We start from the raw sequence: 14,817 nt of genomic DNA, 5'->3' as shown, positions 1-14,817 counted from the left end.
ATATCAGATGAAGATCAGACAGCTTCACTTCAAAGTTTACACAATGCCATTCAAGCAGGTAGGATAGTTCTCAAAACATGTTTGTCTTACAGGATAAGTGCCATTGGAGTGCCAGGTACAGAGGATATTCCTGCCCAACATAGACCTGCTGAGCACAGATTTTGCCATTTGAGTTGCTCTGGCTGTGAGATAAAGCACAATCAGGCTTGCAATAGTGAAACCCATTTATGGCTTCTGTGGCCTTTGTTCTTCTACTTAAGATGTGGTACTTGTATGGTACTGGAAAAATAATGTAGTAAAAGTATTTAATGTGCATACACAGATGGCTGACACAGAGCAATAACTTTGACAATCAGCATACTGATCTGTGTGTGTGCGTGTGTGTGTGTGTGTGTGTGTGTGTGTGTGTGTGAGTGTGTGTGTGTGTGTGTGTGTGTGTGTGTGTGTGTGTGTGTGTGTGTGTGTGTGTGTGTGTGTGTGTGTGTGTTGCCCCAGACAAATATGGTTCAACCCAGGGTAAGGAAGCACTAACAACACTGGGAATAGTATATGCCAAATGTTGTTTGTATAACAGCAGGTATATAATATCCAGCTGATAAAGGCCGGCCCAAAGATATGTAGTGTGATTTCTCAGACATTTTCACTTTTTCACATAGGGAGACACTTGCCAGGAGGTCGAAAGCATGAGCTGTACTCAGAGTACTAGTCACTGAAGAGGGTGAAAAAAATCTTCAGTGCATATGAGGCAGAAGTGTATAGTACACTTCCTGCTCTCTACACGGCATACACAGAGGTGATGGCAAGGTACAACACAGCATAGCATAGCATAGCTGTAGAAGACAACCAGCATTATAAATAGGTTTATGTACATCTGTACCACAAGAAGTAAACCACAAATGCAAATTATGACTGCAGATCAGCTGACTAGAAATTATGGGCATGATCAGCATGCCCTGATGTCCACTGCTAACATTTGGGGAACCTGACAATTATTCTAGCAGCTGGATGTAGCCTTGAAGACATATAGACCATCTTGGATACCCCACTTAGTAACAACAGTCATAGTCCATGTGGGAGTAAATGACCTGAGACGTACCTCCCTAGACTATATGAAGAGAGACATCATGGAGCTCTTGGAATATGTGTTTCAGGCTGGTATGACCCTAGCATTGTGCAGCATTTTACCTTCTCCAAGGATGATGCCACAGTACGAACAAAGGATGGTAGACTTTAATAATTCGTTAGTTTCTGGTGTCCATCTAAGGGGGGGTGCAATATTTGTCAGAATGGAAGGAGATGGTCAACAGACCATGATGCTTTGCCAGGAATGGTCTGCATCTCTCCCAACTTGGCTTTTGAATATTAGCTAAAACATTGTCTTCCCCCAAAGTGCCTTTTTTTAGGCAATGCAAAACTGAAAGTACTTCCAACATAGCAAATCAAAACCAAGACAGTCTAAGGGTATTACTGCTCAATGCTAGGAGTCTAAACAAAAAACTCCACTCCCTAGAAGCTCTCTTTACCCTAGAGAATACTGATGTCTGTGCGGTCACTGAGACATGGTCTAAAGCCTCGAATAGCAGCACACCAACAGTGCAAGGTTATAATGCTGTCCACACATTTAGGCCAGCTACTTCACAGGCAGGGACTAAAGGTGGAGGTGTCTCTATTTATATCAAAAAAATTATACTTCAAGGCTAGTCAAACAGGGCAATGCATTTGAGCTTCTCCATGTTCAAATCACCATACGCAAAATCCAATATTATTTCCTTGCAAGCTATGACCCAGAAAACCCATACCATGTATTTAAACTTATTAGAAATACTAACCATCCAACCGAATACCATATTCATGGGTGACTTTAATTACCCCTCTATTAACTGGGAATCCTATACGACACCAAACGTACATGCAGGGGTGCAACCATACTGGATCTGGTCCTCACTAATATGGGAGAATGCTGCACACCCCTACTTTAATGCCAGACCACAAAATGGTTTCCTTTTGAAGTAAAAATAAAGCCCCGACTCCCAGCTAAACCTGGAATATTCAGGAACAATTCTAAGGCTAACCACTTGCTATTAAGTGAGAACTTGGCAAAATTTCAAGCCCCCCAAAACCCTGAGAACACTGCTGCATATGCAGAACTGTTCAGAGAAACCCTGTACAAGTAAATTAATAGCTGCATAGAGGCAGCTGTACCCACCAGGAAGAAGTGCAGAACTAACTCACAAAGCAAGCCTCCTTGGTGGAATCACAAAATACAAAATCAATAGTCTAACAGGAGGAAGAAAATCATGGCAAAAATTAGGAGGTGCAGCACCCAGCAGGATTAAAGCATTTTTATCAAACTAAACAAACAACTCAGAGGACAAATGAAGTCTACCAAAGCCAAATTTGAAGTAAGTTTGGCCTCCCAGAACAAGGACAACCACAAAGCATTCTTTAGCTATGTCCTCAACCTGAAAGGCAATACACAATTGTGTGCAGAGCTCATTGTAAATGGAGCCACCTATACTGAGCCAGAAGATATAGAGAACCTCCTGGTGATAAATTCAGCTCGAACTTTACTCCTCTGTCCCTCTCAACCTTCCCTCAGAAAATATCAAATAAAACTCTCCCTACTGTCACTATGGAACAGGTCCTTAATGCTCTCTCTAAGACCAAGACCACTGCATTAATGGGCCCAGACAATATCCCAGGATGCCTTCTAAATAGCATGAAACATGACTGATCAGGGCCTCTGGAATTATTATTTAACACTAACCTCCAAACAGGCTTCATGCCTCATGAATGGAGAATGGCAACAGTTACCCTCTGCATAAAGATGGGCCATCTGCAGACCCATAAGTCTCACTAGTCTTATATGTAAAGTCATGGAAAGAATTATCATGGAGATTATCAATAGAGATATAGTAAACCTCCAGACACTGGACCCAACACAGTTTGATTTCGTCAAGGGCAGATCATGCCTACTCAGCCTGGTGGACTTCTTTGAGAAGGTCACCAAAGCAATAGATGAGGGTAAAATCGTTCACACTGCCTACCTTGACCTGGCCAAGGCATTTGACACAATACCCCAATCAGGCATTGTTGACAAATTCATGAGGTTAGGTACAAACCTGTATGCCACCTGGTGGATAGCCAACTGGCTCACAGCTAGGACCCAGGAAGTTAGAATTGGGGAGTCCACCTCTACAAAGAGGCCAGTCACAAGTGGAGTCCCTCAAGAATCAGTCCTTGGACTGCTCCTTTTTGGCATTTACTTCTCAGAAGTCAAAGCCAATGTCAGTGGTCTCTGGCTGGCTAAATTTGCAGATGATTGCAAACTAGGAGCTGTCATTGAATCTCACACTGACACAAATGTTCTCCAGGAGGGGCTGACAGAGACAAACAAGTGGTGTCAGAGCCATGGACTAAAACTTAATGCCAAGAAATGCATAATAGTATCCTTTGGGAAGTCATCCATCCCTGGTAACTATCATATTGACAACACACCCCTTAGAGATGATCTAGTAGTCTAGGGACTTAGGGACACACATAGATAGTAATCTAGACTTTGACCATCATGTGTCTACAGTGGTGAGGAAATCATTCAATGTTCTGCAGCTTCTAAACAAAGGTATGGAATCTAAGTTCAAGGAAGTCATTGGTCCACTGTATTTGGCAGTCATCAGATCTATCATTGATTACAATGCCCCCTTTGGTATTTAACTAACCAGGCATATACAACAATTGGAATGTCCACAGAGGTTCCTCACTAAAAAATACAGGGCATAAGTAAAATATCCTATGCAGACCACCTCAAGCATCTATCCCTGTATTCTATCTCCTACAAGCTTTTGAGGAGAGATCTATGCCTTTCATACAGGGCATTGTCAGAGCCTACTCTGATGGACCTCCTGCATATCTACAAAACAAGCAGCACCAGAATTACCCATTCTAAAGACTTAAACCTTGCCTGTGATATAAATAGGACCTGCTGAAGAGATAGGTTTGTATCACAGGGACTACCATGTCTATGGAACAGGCTCCTCATCCATGTGAAGCAGAGTTCCATCCTAATCCAATTCATGTGCAACATGAACAATTGGATGGGAAACCAGAAATTCATCCCTGGTTTGACACCTATGTCTCTAATGGATACAGGTAACCTGTAAACGGTTCATCTCCCAGGGCCATGCTTACACTTATCAAGGGTATCAGAACTTGTCAGAGATTTGGGATGCATTGCTAGGCATAAAAAAAAACCCTTGTGGACATTAGCCTAGTAAACAACTTTGAACCTATGAATACCACATGAAAATTACACACTGCTTAATAAATTGCATGACTATTAAAAGGGTGTAACTCTTCTGCCTTTGATAAGTCAGGTATGACCCTAGCCCTGAGTAGCATCCTGCCATCACCCAGAATGATACCACAGTAAAAGGACAAAATGATTGACTTCAACAACTGGCTAAGCTTCTGGTGTCATTCTAAGGGGATCCAGTATTTGTCTGCCTGGGAAGACATGATCGACAGACCACGATGCTTTGCCAGAGATGACCTGCACCTGTTGCCTTGGGATTCCAGATACTGGCTAAGGCTCTTGCCACCCCTATAGTGCCTTTTTTAGGCAAGGTTCAAATGACAAATTCACCACCGTAACAGGTACAAGCAAGCAAAATCTGAGGGTAATGCTACTCGATGCTAGAAGTCAAAACCTCAAAATGCACTCACTCGAGGCACTTCTTAAAATGGAGAACATCGGCATCTGTGCAGTGACAGAGACATGGTTCAAAGCTCCAGAGAGCACCCCTGCATTACCAGGCTATAACTCATACCACACCTTTTGGCCACCTAACCCAGAATGAAGCATTAAAGGTGGAGGTGTGTCCATATTCATTAAGGATATCCACACCTCCAGGCTAGTTGCACAGCATAATGTATCCGAGATTATCCAAGTGCAACTAACTCTGGGCAAGACCGCAATCCAAATTGTAGCTTGCTACAGACCCCCCCCCCCCACCATGCCCCAGGATTCCCACTCCTCATTTCTTGATACACTGGAAAGTATTAGAGTACAACCCAACACCTTAATAATGGGCAATTTCAACTACCCCACCATTAACTGGGAAAACTACTCATGTACCAACTCTTTTGCTCAACATTTTCTGGAATTCATAAATTCCAATGCCTTGGATCAACTTATTCACACCACCACCAGGGGCAGCAATATCCTAGACCTGGTCATTACCAACATGGGCAACCAGTGTCCCACACCAGAGGTCAATTCCTCGTTGGTCAGATCCGACCACAAGCTAATCACCCTAGACATCCACATCCCGCCCCATCCCCAGTTAGGGAAACCACCGTAAAAAACTTCTCCAAAGCCAACTTCTCACTTCTTAAGACAGAAGTGGCAAACTTCATGACACCCATGCAGATGGACAATAGAGGTATGACTGCTTAATCCTACACAAATGCACTTTATAAGCACTTACACGAGTGCATGGATCATGCTATCCCTAATAGAACCAAGATGCTATCCTCCAAAAAAAGGAAGCCAATCTGGTGGTCCTCTGCCATAAACAAACTCTACAACAGAAGAAAGAAACTGTTGCAAAAAAGAGTAAAATCCCATGATTGGAGGAACTCCCTGGTCAACCTCAATAAGAAGCCGAGATCCCTCATAAAATCCTCCAAAGCTAGTTACGAAAACAAAATTGCCAATGACTCTGAAGACAACCACAAAGCATTCTATAGCTATGTCAAGAATCTCAATGGCAACACTCAGATCTGCTCTGAGTTACACCACAATGGCACTAAATATACAGAACCAACTGATATTGCCAACATCCTGGCGGATAGGGTCCGTGCTAACTTTACCCCCACCCTCACTACCTAGAGGGCCCATCTGTATACCGGAAGAATGCAAAGTTCCTGTAATCATGGCTGCACAGGTAAAAAACACACTCTCCAAAGCCAAGAACACAGCATCCATGGGACCTGACAATATCCCAGGCTGCGTTCTACACAAACTACAGAATGAACTGGCACCCTACCTAAGTACCATGTTCAATCATAGCTTCACCTCAGGCTTTGTGCCCACTGAATGGCACACCACGATGGTTATCCCACTCCACAAAGGGGGAGCCACGATGGACCCCAGGAACTACCACCCCATTAACCTGACGAGCCTGGTCTGCAAGGCCATGAAATGTATCATCATGGAACTCATAAACAAAGACATTGGTAATCTCCAAATCCTGGACCCTACCCAGTTCAGGTTTGTAAAAGGCAGATCATGTCTTCTAAACCTGATTGACTTCTTTGAAGCAGTCACCAAAGCCATAAATGAGGGTAAGGTGGTTCACACAGCTTATCTAAATCACGTCAAGGCTTTCAACACCATCCCCCACTCTAGAATTATAGATAAGCTCAGTAAACTAGGTATAAATCCTTATGTCAAGATGGGTTGCCAACTTGCTCATGGACAGAACCCACACTGTGAAAGTAGCAGACTCCAAATCCGACTTCAGACCAGTGACAAGTGGAGTACCACAGGGTTCAGTCCTGGATCCTCTCCTGTTTGGTATCTACTTCTCTGAAGTACAGACTAACACAGAAGGTCTTTGGCTAACAAAGTTTGCAGATGACTGCAAACTAGGAGCCATAATCAAAACTCCTAATGATGTGGACATACTACAAAAGGGCCTCACTGAGACAGATGCCTGGTGTCAAAGCCATGGCCTGAAGCTCAATGCCAAAAAGTGTATTGTCATCCCCTTTGGTAAAAACTCTGTACCCATGAACTACCACATAAGTGGTAGTCTACTTAACGCCGAAAGTGTGATAAGAGACCTTGGTACACGTGGACAGTAGTCTGTCCTTTGATAATCACATTGCCACAGTGGTCAGGAAATCCTTCTATGCGGCTCACCTCATCACAAAAGGTTTCTCATCCAGAAAAAAAAAGAGGTAATTGTTCCCCTGTACTCATCACTCATTAGACCCATTATAGAGTACAATGCCAATTTTGGTATGTACCTCACAAGACATCTACAACAACTGGAAAGGCCACAGAAATACCTCACAAAGAGGATTACTGGCCGCAAACAGATGCCCTATGCAGACCATCTCAAAAACTCCAGCTTTACTCCATCTCTGCCTAACATACAAAGGTATGTCAAACCCAGAGCTGTTGGACATGCTCCACTTAAAGAAATCCCAATCCCTCCGAGCTACACGCTCTAGGGACCTAAACCTTGTTACCACAATAAACAGAACATGCCGGAGGGATAGATTCCTGTCCCAGAGACTTCCCATACTCTGGGAACAGACTACCTATCTATGTCAAACAGAGTTCCTCATTAGCACTCTTCAAGGAAAATCATGATGATTGGAAGGGAAATAGGAAATTCACCCCAGGGATCACTTCTGTGGCTCTGCTCAACAGGGGCACAGTAAAATAATTTTCTTGGGTGGCGAAAGCCAGGATACCTTTTTGGCTAGGCTTATGTAGGCCCTAGGGCTAATAGCCTAGTACCTACCTATGAACCTATTAACTACCAATAAACACAACCAGCCAGATTTAAGTAATTATACTTCACTTCTCCAAGGATATTTGATGCGTATTGCTTTTATAATGTCAGTCTTACAGCCTGTGTTATTCAAACATCCAGTGCTAGCATGTACATTGTTTTGTAGATCTACTTTTTGGAGTTTTATGCTGTTTCATCTCTGTCAGTTGCTATATCCATGCCATGCACATTAGCTTCAGTTTATCATGTTTGGCAATGCTTCCTGCCATACTGCACTGTGTGGTAATAGCTACCCTGTCCTGAGTGATCTGTGTTGCATATTCCCTACTTTGCTGACACTGATGCCTCCTGTAACTGGAGTCCTGCAGATGGTGGTCCAAGACCTGCTTCTGCTGTGTGGCTGTCTACACACCACATACTGTTATCTGGCAGTCCATGTTATGTAGATTAGTATAGATTACTGCTGAATTTGCAGCTGATGGGCATTACTGGGCGGTTTCCAATGCATCAGTGTCGTACTGTAGGTCAGGAGTCATTACCTGCTTGTTGAGTTCAATTTGCTACTGTGTCTGTACCTGCAGTTTTTGAGCATTTGCCAAAAGGTGACTCTTTACCTGAGCTGTACACCTTAAATTGGCTTATTACTGTAGGGTTATATATGTGTTTCTTTTGGCATATCTTTTTTCTTGTCTTGCCTGTTTTTTTTTTATTACTATTATTATTAAATGCAGATGCATTTTCCAAAAATATGGTATGTTGTCTTTGTTTCAGTACTGTTTGCCATTTATCTTCATTATTCACTATACATACTGATGATTGTTGGTGTTGGTTTTGGTCCTTTCCTCACTAAATATGTAGCAAACATAAATTGAACAATGGTTCTGAGACTAAGCCGTCTACCTCGCTTATGCAATTTAATAGGTTGTAATGTCTTCTTTATAGCAGTTGATTTATGGGGTTGGTTTTGTATTTATTTACTATCCCAGATGTGACACCCGTGCACTGGCCCAGCAATCAAGGAGCCTCAATCCTCACCACTAACACCAGTGAGGGGCGTCCATATAGGGAAAGGATAACAAATATACACACAGTAAAGTACATTTTCCCTTAAGAGGACACAGAGATCACAGTCAGTCTGGGGCTGGTTTCTCCCTTTCTCTCCAGGTCCCCAAAAAGACTCCCCAGTGGCACAGCTATAGGGTCCAGATCTCAGCCTAGTGGACAAGCTAAAATGTCCAACACCCTCTCTGTCCAACCAGTGCTTCATGTCCCTGCCCAAGTAGCTGACACACACACCCTTTGAGATAAGAGTTATATACAACCATACAGGCACTCCTGGGGAAGTCTGGCACAACTTCTGCAGCTGTGCCCCTTTTACCCAGACTATATGGTAGTGCAACTTGCCACCACCCACTATTATTTATCAGCTACTAAAAGGTCCTTATGAAAGGGTGTCCAATTAGACTGTGCAATATTATTATCCAAATGGTAAGTGCAACTGAACAGTCAAGGCTTATTGGAGTGGCTTGGCCAGTATCACTATATACATGCACTGTACTCTTAGAACTTAAATTATGTCTACACAAAACAGCCACAGTTGAAAGGTTTAAAAATATTTAATAGTACATAATAAAAACACAAGACAATACTTCTTACTACACAGAGCTAGTCAAGAGTTCAGAGATCACAGAGAAATACTTAAAATAATACAGTAGAAATGTTCCGACATCAGTACAGAAAAACGACTAATCTAATCTTCCTAGTTCCTAGCTATGTCTAAGAGAAAACACAGTTCTAAAATAAACTTACATGCAGAACACAGGCAGTGCAGGTGATGTTGGATGTTCTCAAGACAAATGCTAAACGTCCTCATTCTTTCTGAGCTTAAATTGATAATACAGTACCACTGATTAATTTCAGATTACATCATTTCTTTCTGGTTCCCAGGCTAACAGAAACTCAGAGGTTAATAGCCCTTTTGATCTTGCAGCTGGTCAGGAAGCCAGAGAAATAAAGGAAATTATACATGTAAAGTCTAGCCATTAACTCTGGCCTCAAAACAATAGGCAGAATGCCTCCCTCTAGATATCTCATCTCCGAGTTTTAGATCAAAGAATTTAACAATGCTTGACTTATCAGCTTTTTTTACAGCAGAGTGCAGTGTTGATGTCCTTCATGGATGCATCTGCAGTCATAACAACTGGGTTGTCCTGTCGTCAGGCAGCCCTTCAGTCGGCCGGATTCCAAAGTCCGGGTCCGGCTTCGGCTGATGTCGCACTTCACCCGACGTCATCTCTGCTGGTCTCCGGGTATAAAGGCATCAGCCGACGCCATTTTCTTCAGTCTTTCTTGCCGCGTGGCGCCCGAAGCAGAAGCTGTTCGCAAGTGCCGGTCGGTCGGATCCAGAGATTACTACTACCGAATACTACTTCAAGACTTCTAAAGCTAAGTACCCGTTGGGGACTCTTTCTTGCCTCAGCCGATGTCAGAAAAAGTCAATAACTGTTTAACTTGTGGGAAACAAATACCTCATAAAGATTTCCACTCTTACTGTTTGCCTTGTTTAGGCCCAGACCACGACGTAGCAGCCTGTTCGGCCTGTGCTTCCTTCAACCGACGAACGCTTAGGCGTCAGTCGGAGTTTGCTGAACAGTTTTTCGGTTCAGATTTTGCGTACATTATGCCGTCGGATCCTCCGACTCCCCAAATTATTAAGAAACGCAAAGAAAAAGACCGACACTCGCGGTCCACGGTTTCGGCCGAAACCATGGTTAAGCAAACCGCGAGTGTCTCGGTTTCGGCCGAAACCGAGAAAACTGATAAAAGCACAGCTGAATCTTTGACTACTTCTGAGGTTCCTGCTACCTTACTTGAATCGGCCTCTGAAATTTTACCTACTACAGTGGTTCCTAGTGAATTATCAGACACCATCCCTTTGGATGTCTCTACCCCAGCACGTGGTGCTGCTAGGCCTCCTGCAGCCATGTCCATTAAGGCCTTTACCAGGGCTAAAGCAGCCAAGTCTACTAAATCAGTGCCTGTTAAACCCCCCTCAACCAGGCCCACTTCTAGTTCACAAATGCTTACTCTGGCAGAAGATTTAATATCCTTAATTAGGGGATCTCAATCTCACCCAGACAGGGCCTCTCAGCCCCCAGAGAAGAGACCTAGGGCAGAGCCCCCCGAGCCTGTGTCCTCTGATGATTCTGCGGATGACTCAGATATTACAGACCAGCCAGAGGCTCCCTTCTCCAATTATGAAGACTCAGATGCTGAAGAATCCATTCCTGCTGCTTCTCCACCAGAAGAATTCTCCTTTGGGGAAACCTTACATGCCATGCGAGAACAATTCCAATGGCAGCAACAGGATTTCTCAGATTCCAGAAAAAGACTTAGGACTTTTCTGCACCTTCCACAACACAGGCCCTTGGCTATACCTCCTGTCCTCTCTGTTGTGGATGATGCCTTTAATGATGTCTGCTCTGCACCAGATTCCTTACCTCCAGCCCCTGCCAAACCAGACAGATTTTACAGGGTACCAGACACTCATCATCACCTATACAAGGCCCCACTTGCAGACCCCGAAACTATATCCCAGGGGCCTAAGGCAGTAGCCTCGACCACAGCAAAAAACCCTATCCCTTCTGAAAGGGAAGCCAGGTCTTTAGACAGATGGGGCAAAAAAGTTTATACCTCAGCTACTCTCTCAGCTAGAGCTTTAAACTGTCAGTTTCACATGATACAATACCAAGAGTTTATGCTTGATCAGTTAACTAAAAAACTATCCTCTGATGACTCTATAGATAAGAAATATGTATTAGAAATGGTAAATAACATACAACAGGTTAGTAACCATTCCTTAAAATGTGGCTATGATGCACTGGAGGCTTCATTTAGATCAGCCATGACTGGCACAGTGATAAGAAGACATGCATGGCTGAAGGAACAAGTCTTACCGGATCATGTTAAAGCTAAGTTATTAGATGCTCCTATGGATAAGACCAGTTTGTTTGGTACACCTGCCCAGCAGGTAATGAAGAAAATGGAAGAAAAGGCAAAATCTGTTCAAACGGTTAAAGATTTCTTGCAGGTTCAGCCCCAAGGTTTAGCAGGAACTGGCCTGCCAAAATTGGTCCTTTCCTGACTCCACAAGATCCCAAAGGGGCAGGAATAGACGTTCCAGAGGCAGAAACCAATCCAGAGGAGGTGCCTACAGAGGACGACAGTGGCAAGGTAATAACAGAGGCACAGACACAGCCACTACCACTACAACAGCACAATCACAGTGACTTAACTCTAAATCCGCCTACCAGGGAACAAATAGCAGCTCCATTAGGCGGAAAATTAACCTTATTTTTGAAAAACTGGCACTATATCACAAAAGACAAGTGGGTTTTGCAAACCATAGACCAAGGTTACCGGTTCCACTTTCACACTTTACCAGTCAAAAGACGAATGCCAAACCTGCCTCCAAATCAAAAAACAGAAGCTTTACAGCAGATAATGCAATTAGCAAAGATGAGAGCTGTGGAAAGAGTGCCAATAACAGAACAAGGCAAAGGATTTTACTCCAGACTATTCCTAGTTCCAAGAAAGGAAAAAAGTTGGAGACCTATTCTCGACCTGTCCACCTTAAATACATACATCATTGTCCCAAAATTCAAAATGCTGACCCTACAGCAACTTCTTCCCATGCTGGGCAAGGAGTGTTGGCTGGTAACTCTAGATCTCAAGGAGGCATACCTGCACGTCCCCATTCGACCAATTTGCAGAAGATACCTCAGATTTCTTGCAGGATCAGAGCATTATCAATTCTCAGCATTGCCCTTTGGCTTATCTACTGCCCAGAGTATTCACAAAATGCCTGGCATCAGTAATCGCCCACTGCAGACTACAGGAATCCAAATTTACCCATACCTGGACGACTGCCTGCTACAAGGGACAACAAAAGCAAGCTGACAACAGATTTACAAAGGGTCATTTACTTGCTACAAGCACTGGGATACACAGTCAATTTACAAAAGTCAAGGCTGATACCATCCCAAACAAGGACATTCTTGGGCGCGGAATTGGACACTGTAAAACAAATGGCATTCCTAACCGCAGAAAAACAAAAGAACTCCCTCTTTACTTCTTGGCTCTAACAAAACAGAACAAGTTAACAGCAAGAAAAGTTCTGCAGGCCTTGGGCTACATGGCATCATGCATAATCTTGGTTCCACATGCCAGACTACATATGAGAAAACTACAGTGGTACCTAAGGAATTTATGGTCCCAACACAGGCACAGCCTAGAAGCAGAAATTCCACTAATCCCATGCCTAAAACAGGAGTTCCTATGGTGGGCTCAAGCATGCCAGTCAAACCCAGGCCTACCCTTTCACAGCTATCAAGCAAGCCAGACCATCACAACAGACGCCTCAGACCTAGGATGGGGGGCTCACATGCTGGACAAATGCGCATAAGGATTGTGGACGAGGATCAACTTCACCTGCACATCAACCTAAAAGAAATGCTGGCAGTAAAACTGGCAATCCAAAATTTCAGACCATTTCTCAAAGAGGGCCATTTGATGATAAGGACAGACAACACCACAGTCATGTGGTACATCAACAAGCAGGAGGCACTCATTCATACCCCTATGCAGAATGACTTTGGAGCTTTGGAACCTGGCACTCAGCTACAACATCCAGTTACAGGCAATATTTGTACCGGGAAAGGACAATACTCTAGCAGACATATTGAGCAGAACCACATCGGATGCCCACGAATGGATGCTACACCCGGACATCTTCAAGACCATCTCAAAGAAATGGGGAAGGCCACAGATAGATCTATTCGCTTCCCCTCTCAATCACCAGCTCAAAAAATTCTGCACAAGGGCATTCCACCCACTTGCATGGAAAGTGGATTCGCTCTCCTTCAGCTGGAAAGGTCTAACAGCATATGCATTTCCACCTCTTCCCTCGATACACAAGGTATTACTAAAAATCAAGGAGGAACGTCCAAGGATAACCCTGATAGCTCCAAACTGGCCAAGACAACACTGGTACCCATTGCTGAGGAGCATGTCTCGGGACAACATGTGGCCAATACCCCTGATGCCTTTGATGTTAACTCAGAACAACTACAGCATCATGCATCCAAACCTAAAAACGTTGCAACTGACTGCATGGAACATCACATAGCAGCAACTAACCCAGAACTTTCCCAAAGGGTTAAAGACATTATCCTTGAAGCCCGCAGACCTTCAACAAGAAGGAACTATGCAGGAAAATGGAAAAGGTTTGTCATTTGGAGCACTGAAAGAGGAAAAGACGTGTCAATTATTGATATGGCTAACATTCTGGAGTATCTGGCAGAGCTTCTACATACAGGCCTGTCCTATTCCTCCATCAAGATACATGCATCAGCTATTTCAGCAGAATACAGCTTTGATCCACCTGTCTTTTCACATCCTTTACTCAGGCAATTCCTCAGAGGAATCAAGAATGTGAAACCTCCAAGGAAACCACCATTGCCAGCTTGGGATTTGAACTTTGTGCTAGAAAAATTGACACTCGCACCTTTTGAACCAGCAGCTACAGCGGACCTACAGCATCTATCGTGGAAAACTGCTTTCCTACTGGCAATAACCTCAGCAAGGAGGGTCTCTGAACTTCAGGCCCTAATGGCAGTACAGCCCTTCCTAATCTTCCACCAAGATAGAGTGTCCATGAGGACTAATCCTACGTTTATGCCTAAGGTGATATCCAGAGTGTCTTTAAACCAGGCAATCCACCTACCTACCTTCTTTCCCAACCCACAAAACAGAAGGGAAAGAATGCTGCATTCCTTGGATGTACATAGACAGTTACGCTACTACCTGGACAGAACAAAAAGTAGCAGGAAAACTGACCAGCTTTTTGTAGCCTATGCAACAGGAAGGGAAGGAAAAGCTATTTCTAAACAGACAATCTCCAAATGGATAGGAAATTGCATACGATTCTGTTACTCCTTCCATGGAAAACCAATTCCACAGAACATAAGGCCTCATTCTACAAGGGCAACAGCCACTACCACAGCCTTCTTACGAGGAGTGGCAACCAAGGACATTATTGAGGCGGCTACTTGGACCTCCGTGCATACATTTGCCAAGCATTATAACTTACCTTTGTACTCCAGATCCCGAGCAGGGTTTGCCTCTGCTGTGCTGCAAGGGATCCTAACCACACCATAATCTATTTTTCCTCCTCCCTTAGTTGGCTATGGTATTCTACCCAGTTGTTATGACTGCAGATGCATCCATGAAG

The sequence above is a fragment of the Protopterus annectens genome, chromosome 3.part1, assembly GCF_019279795.1.
Source record: "Protopterus annectens isolate FY-2018-M chromosome 3.part1, PAN1.0, whole genome shotgun sequence".
In the NCBI taxonomy this organism is placed as follows: domain Eukaryota; kingdom Metazoa; phylum Chordata; order Ceratodontiformes; family Protopteridae; genus Protopterus; species Protopterus annectens.
The sequence above is the reverse complement of the archived record's forward strand: the minus strand, read 5'-3'. Positions refer to the sequence as shown.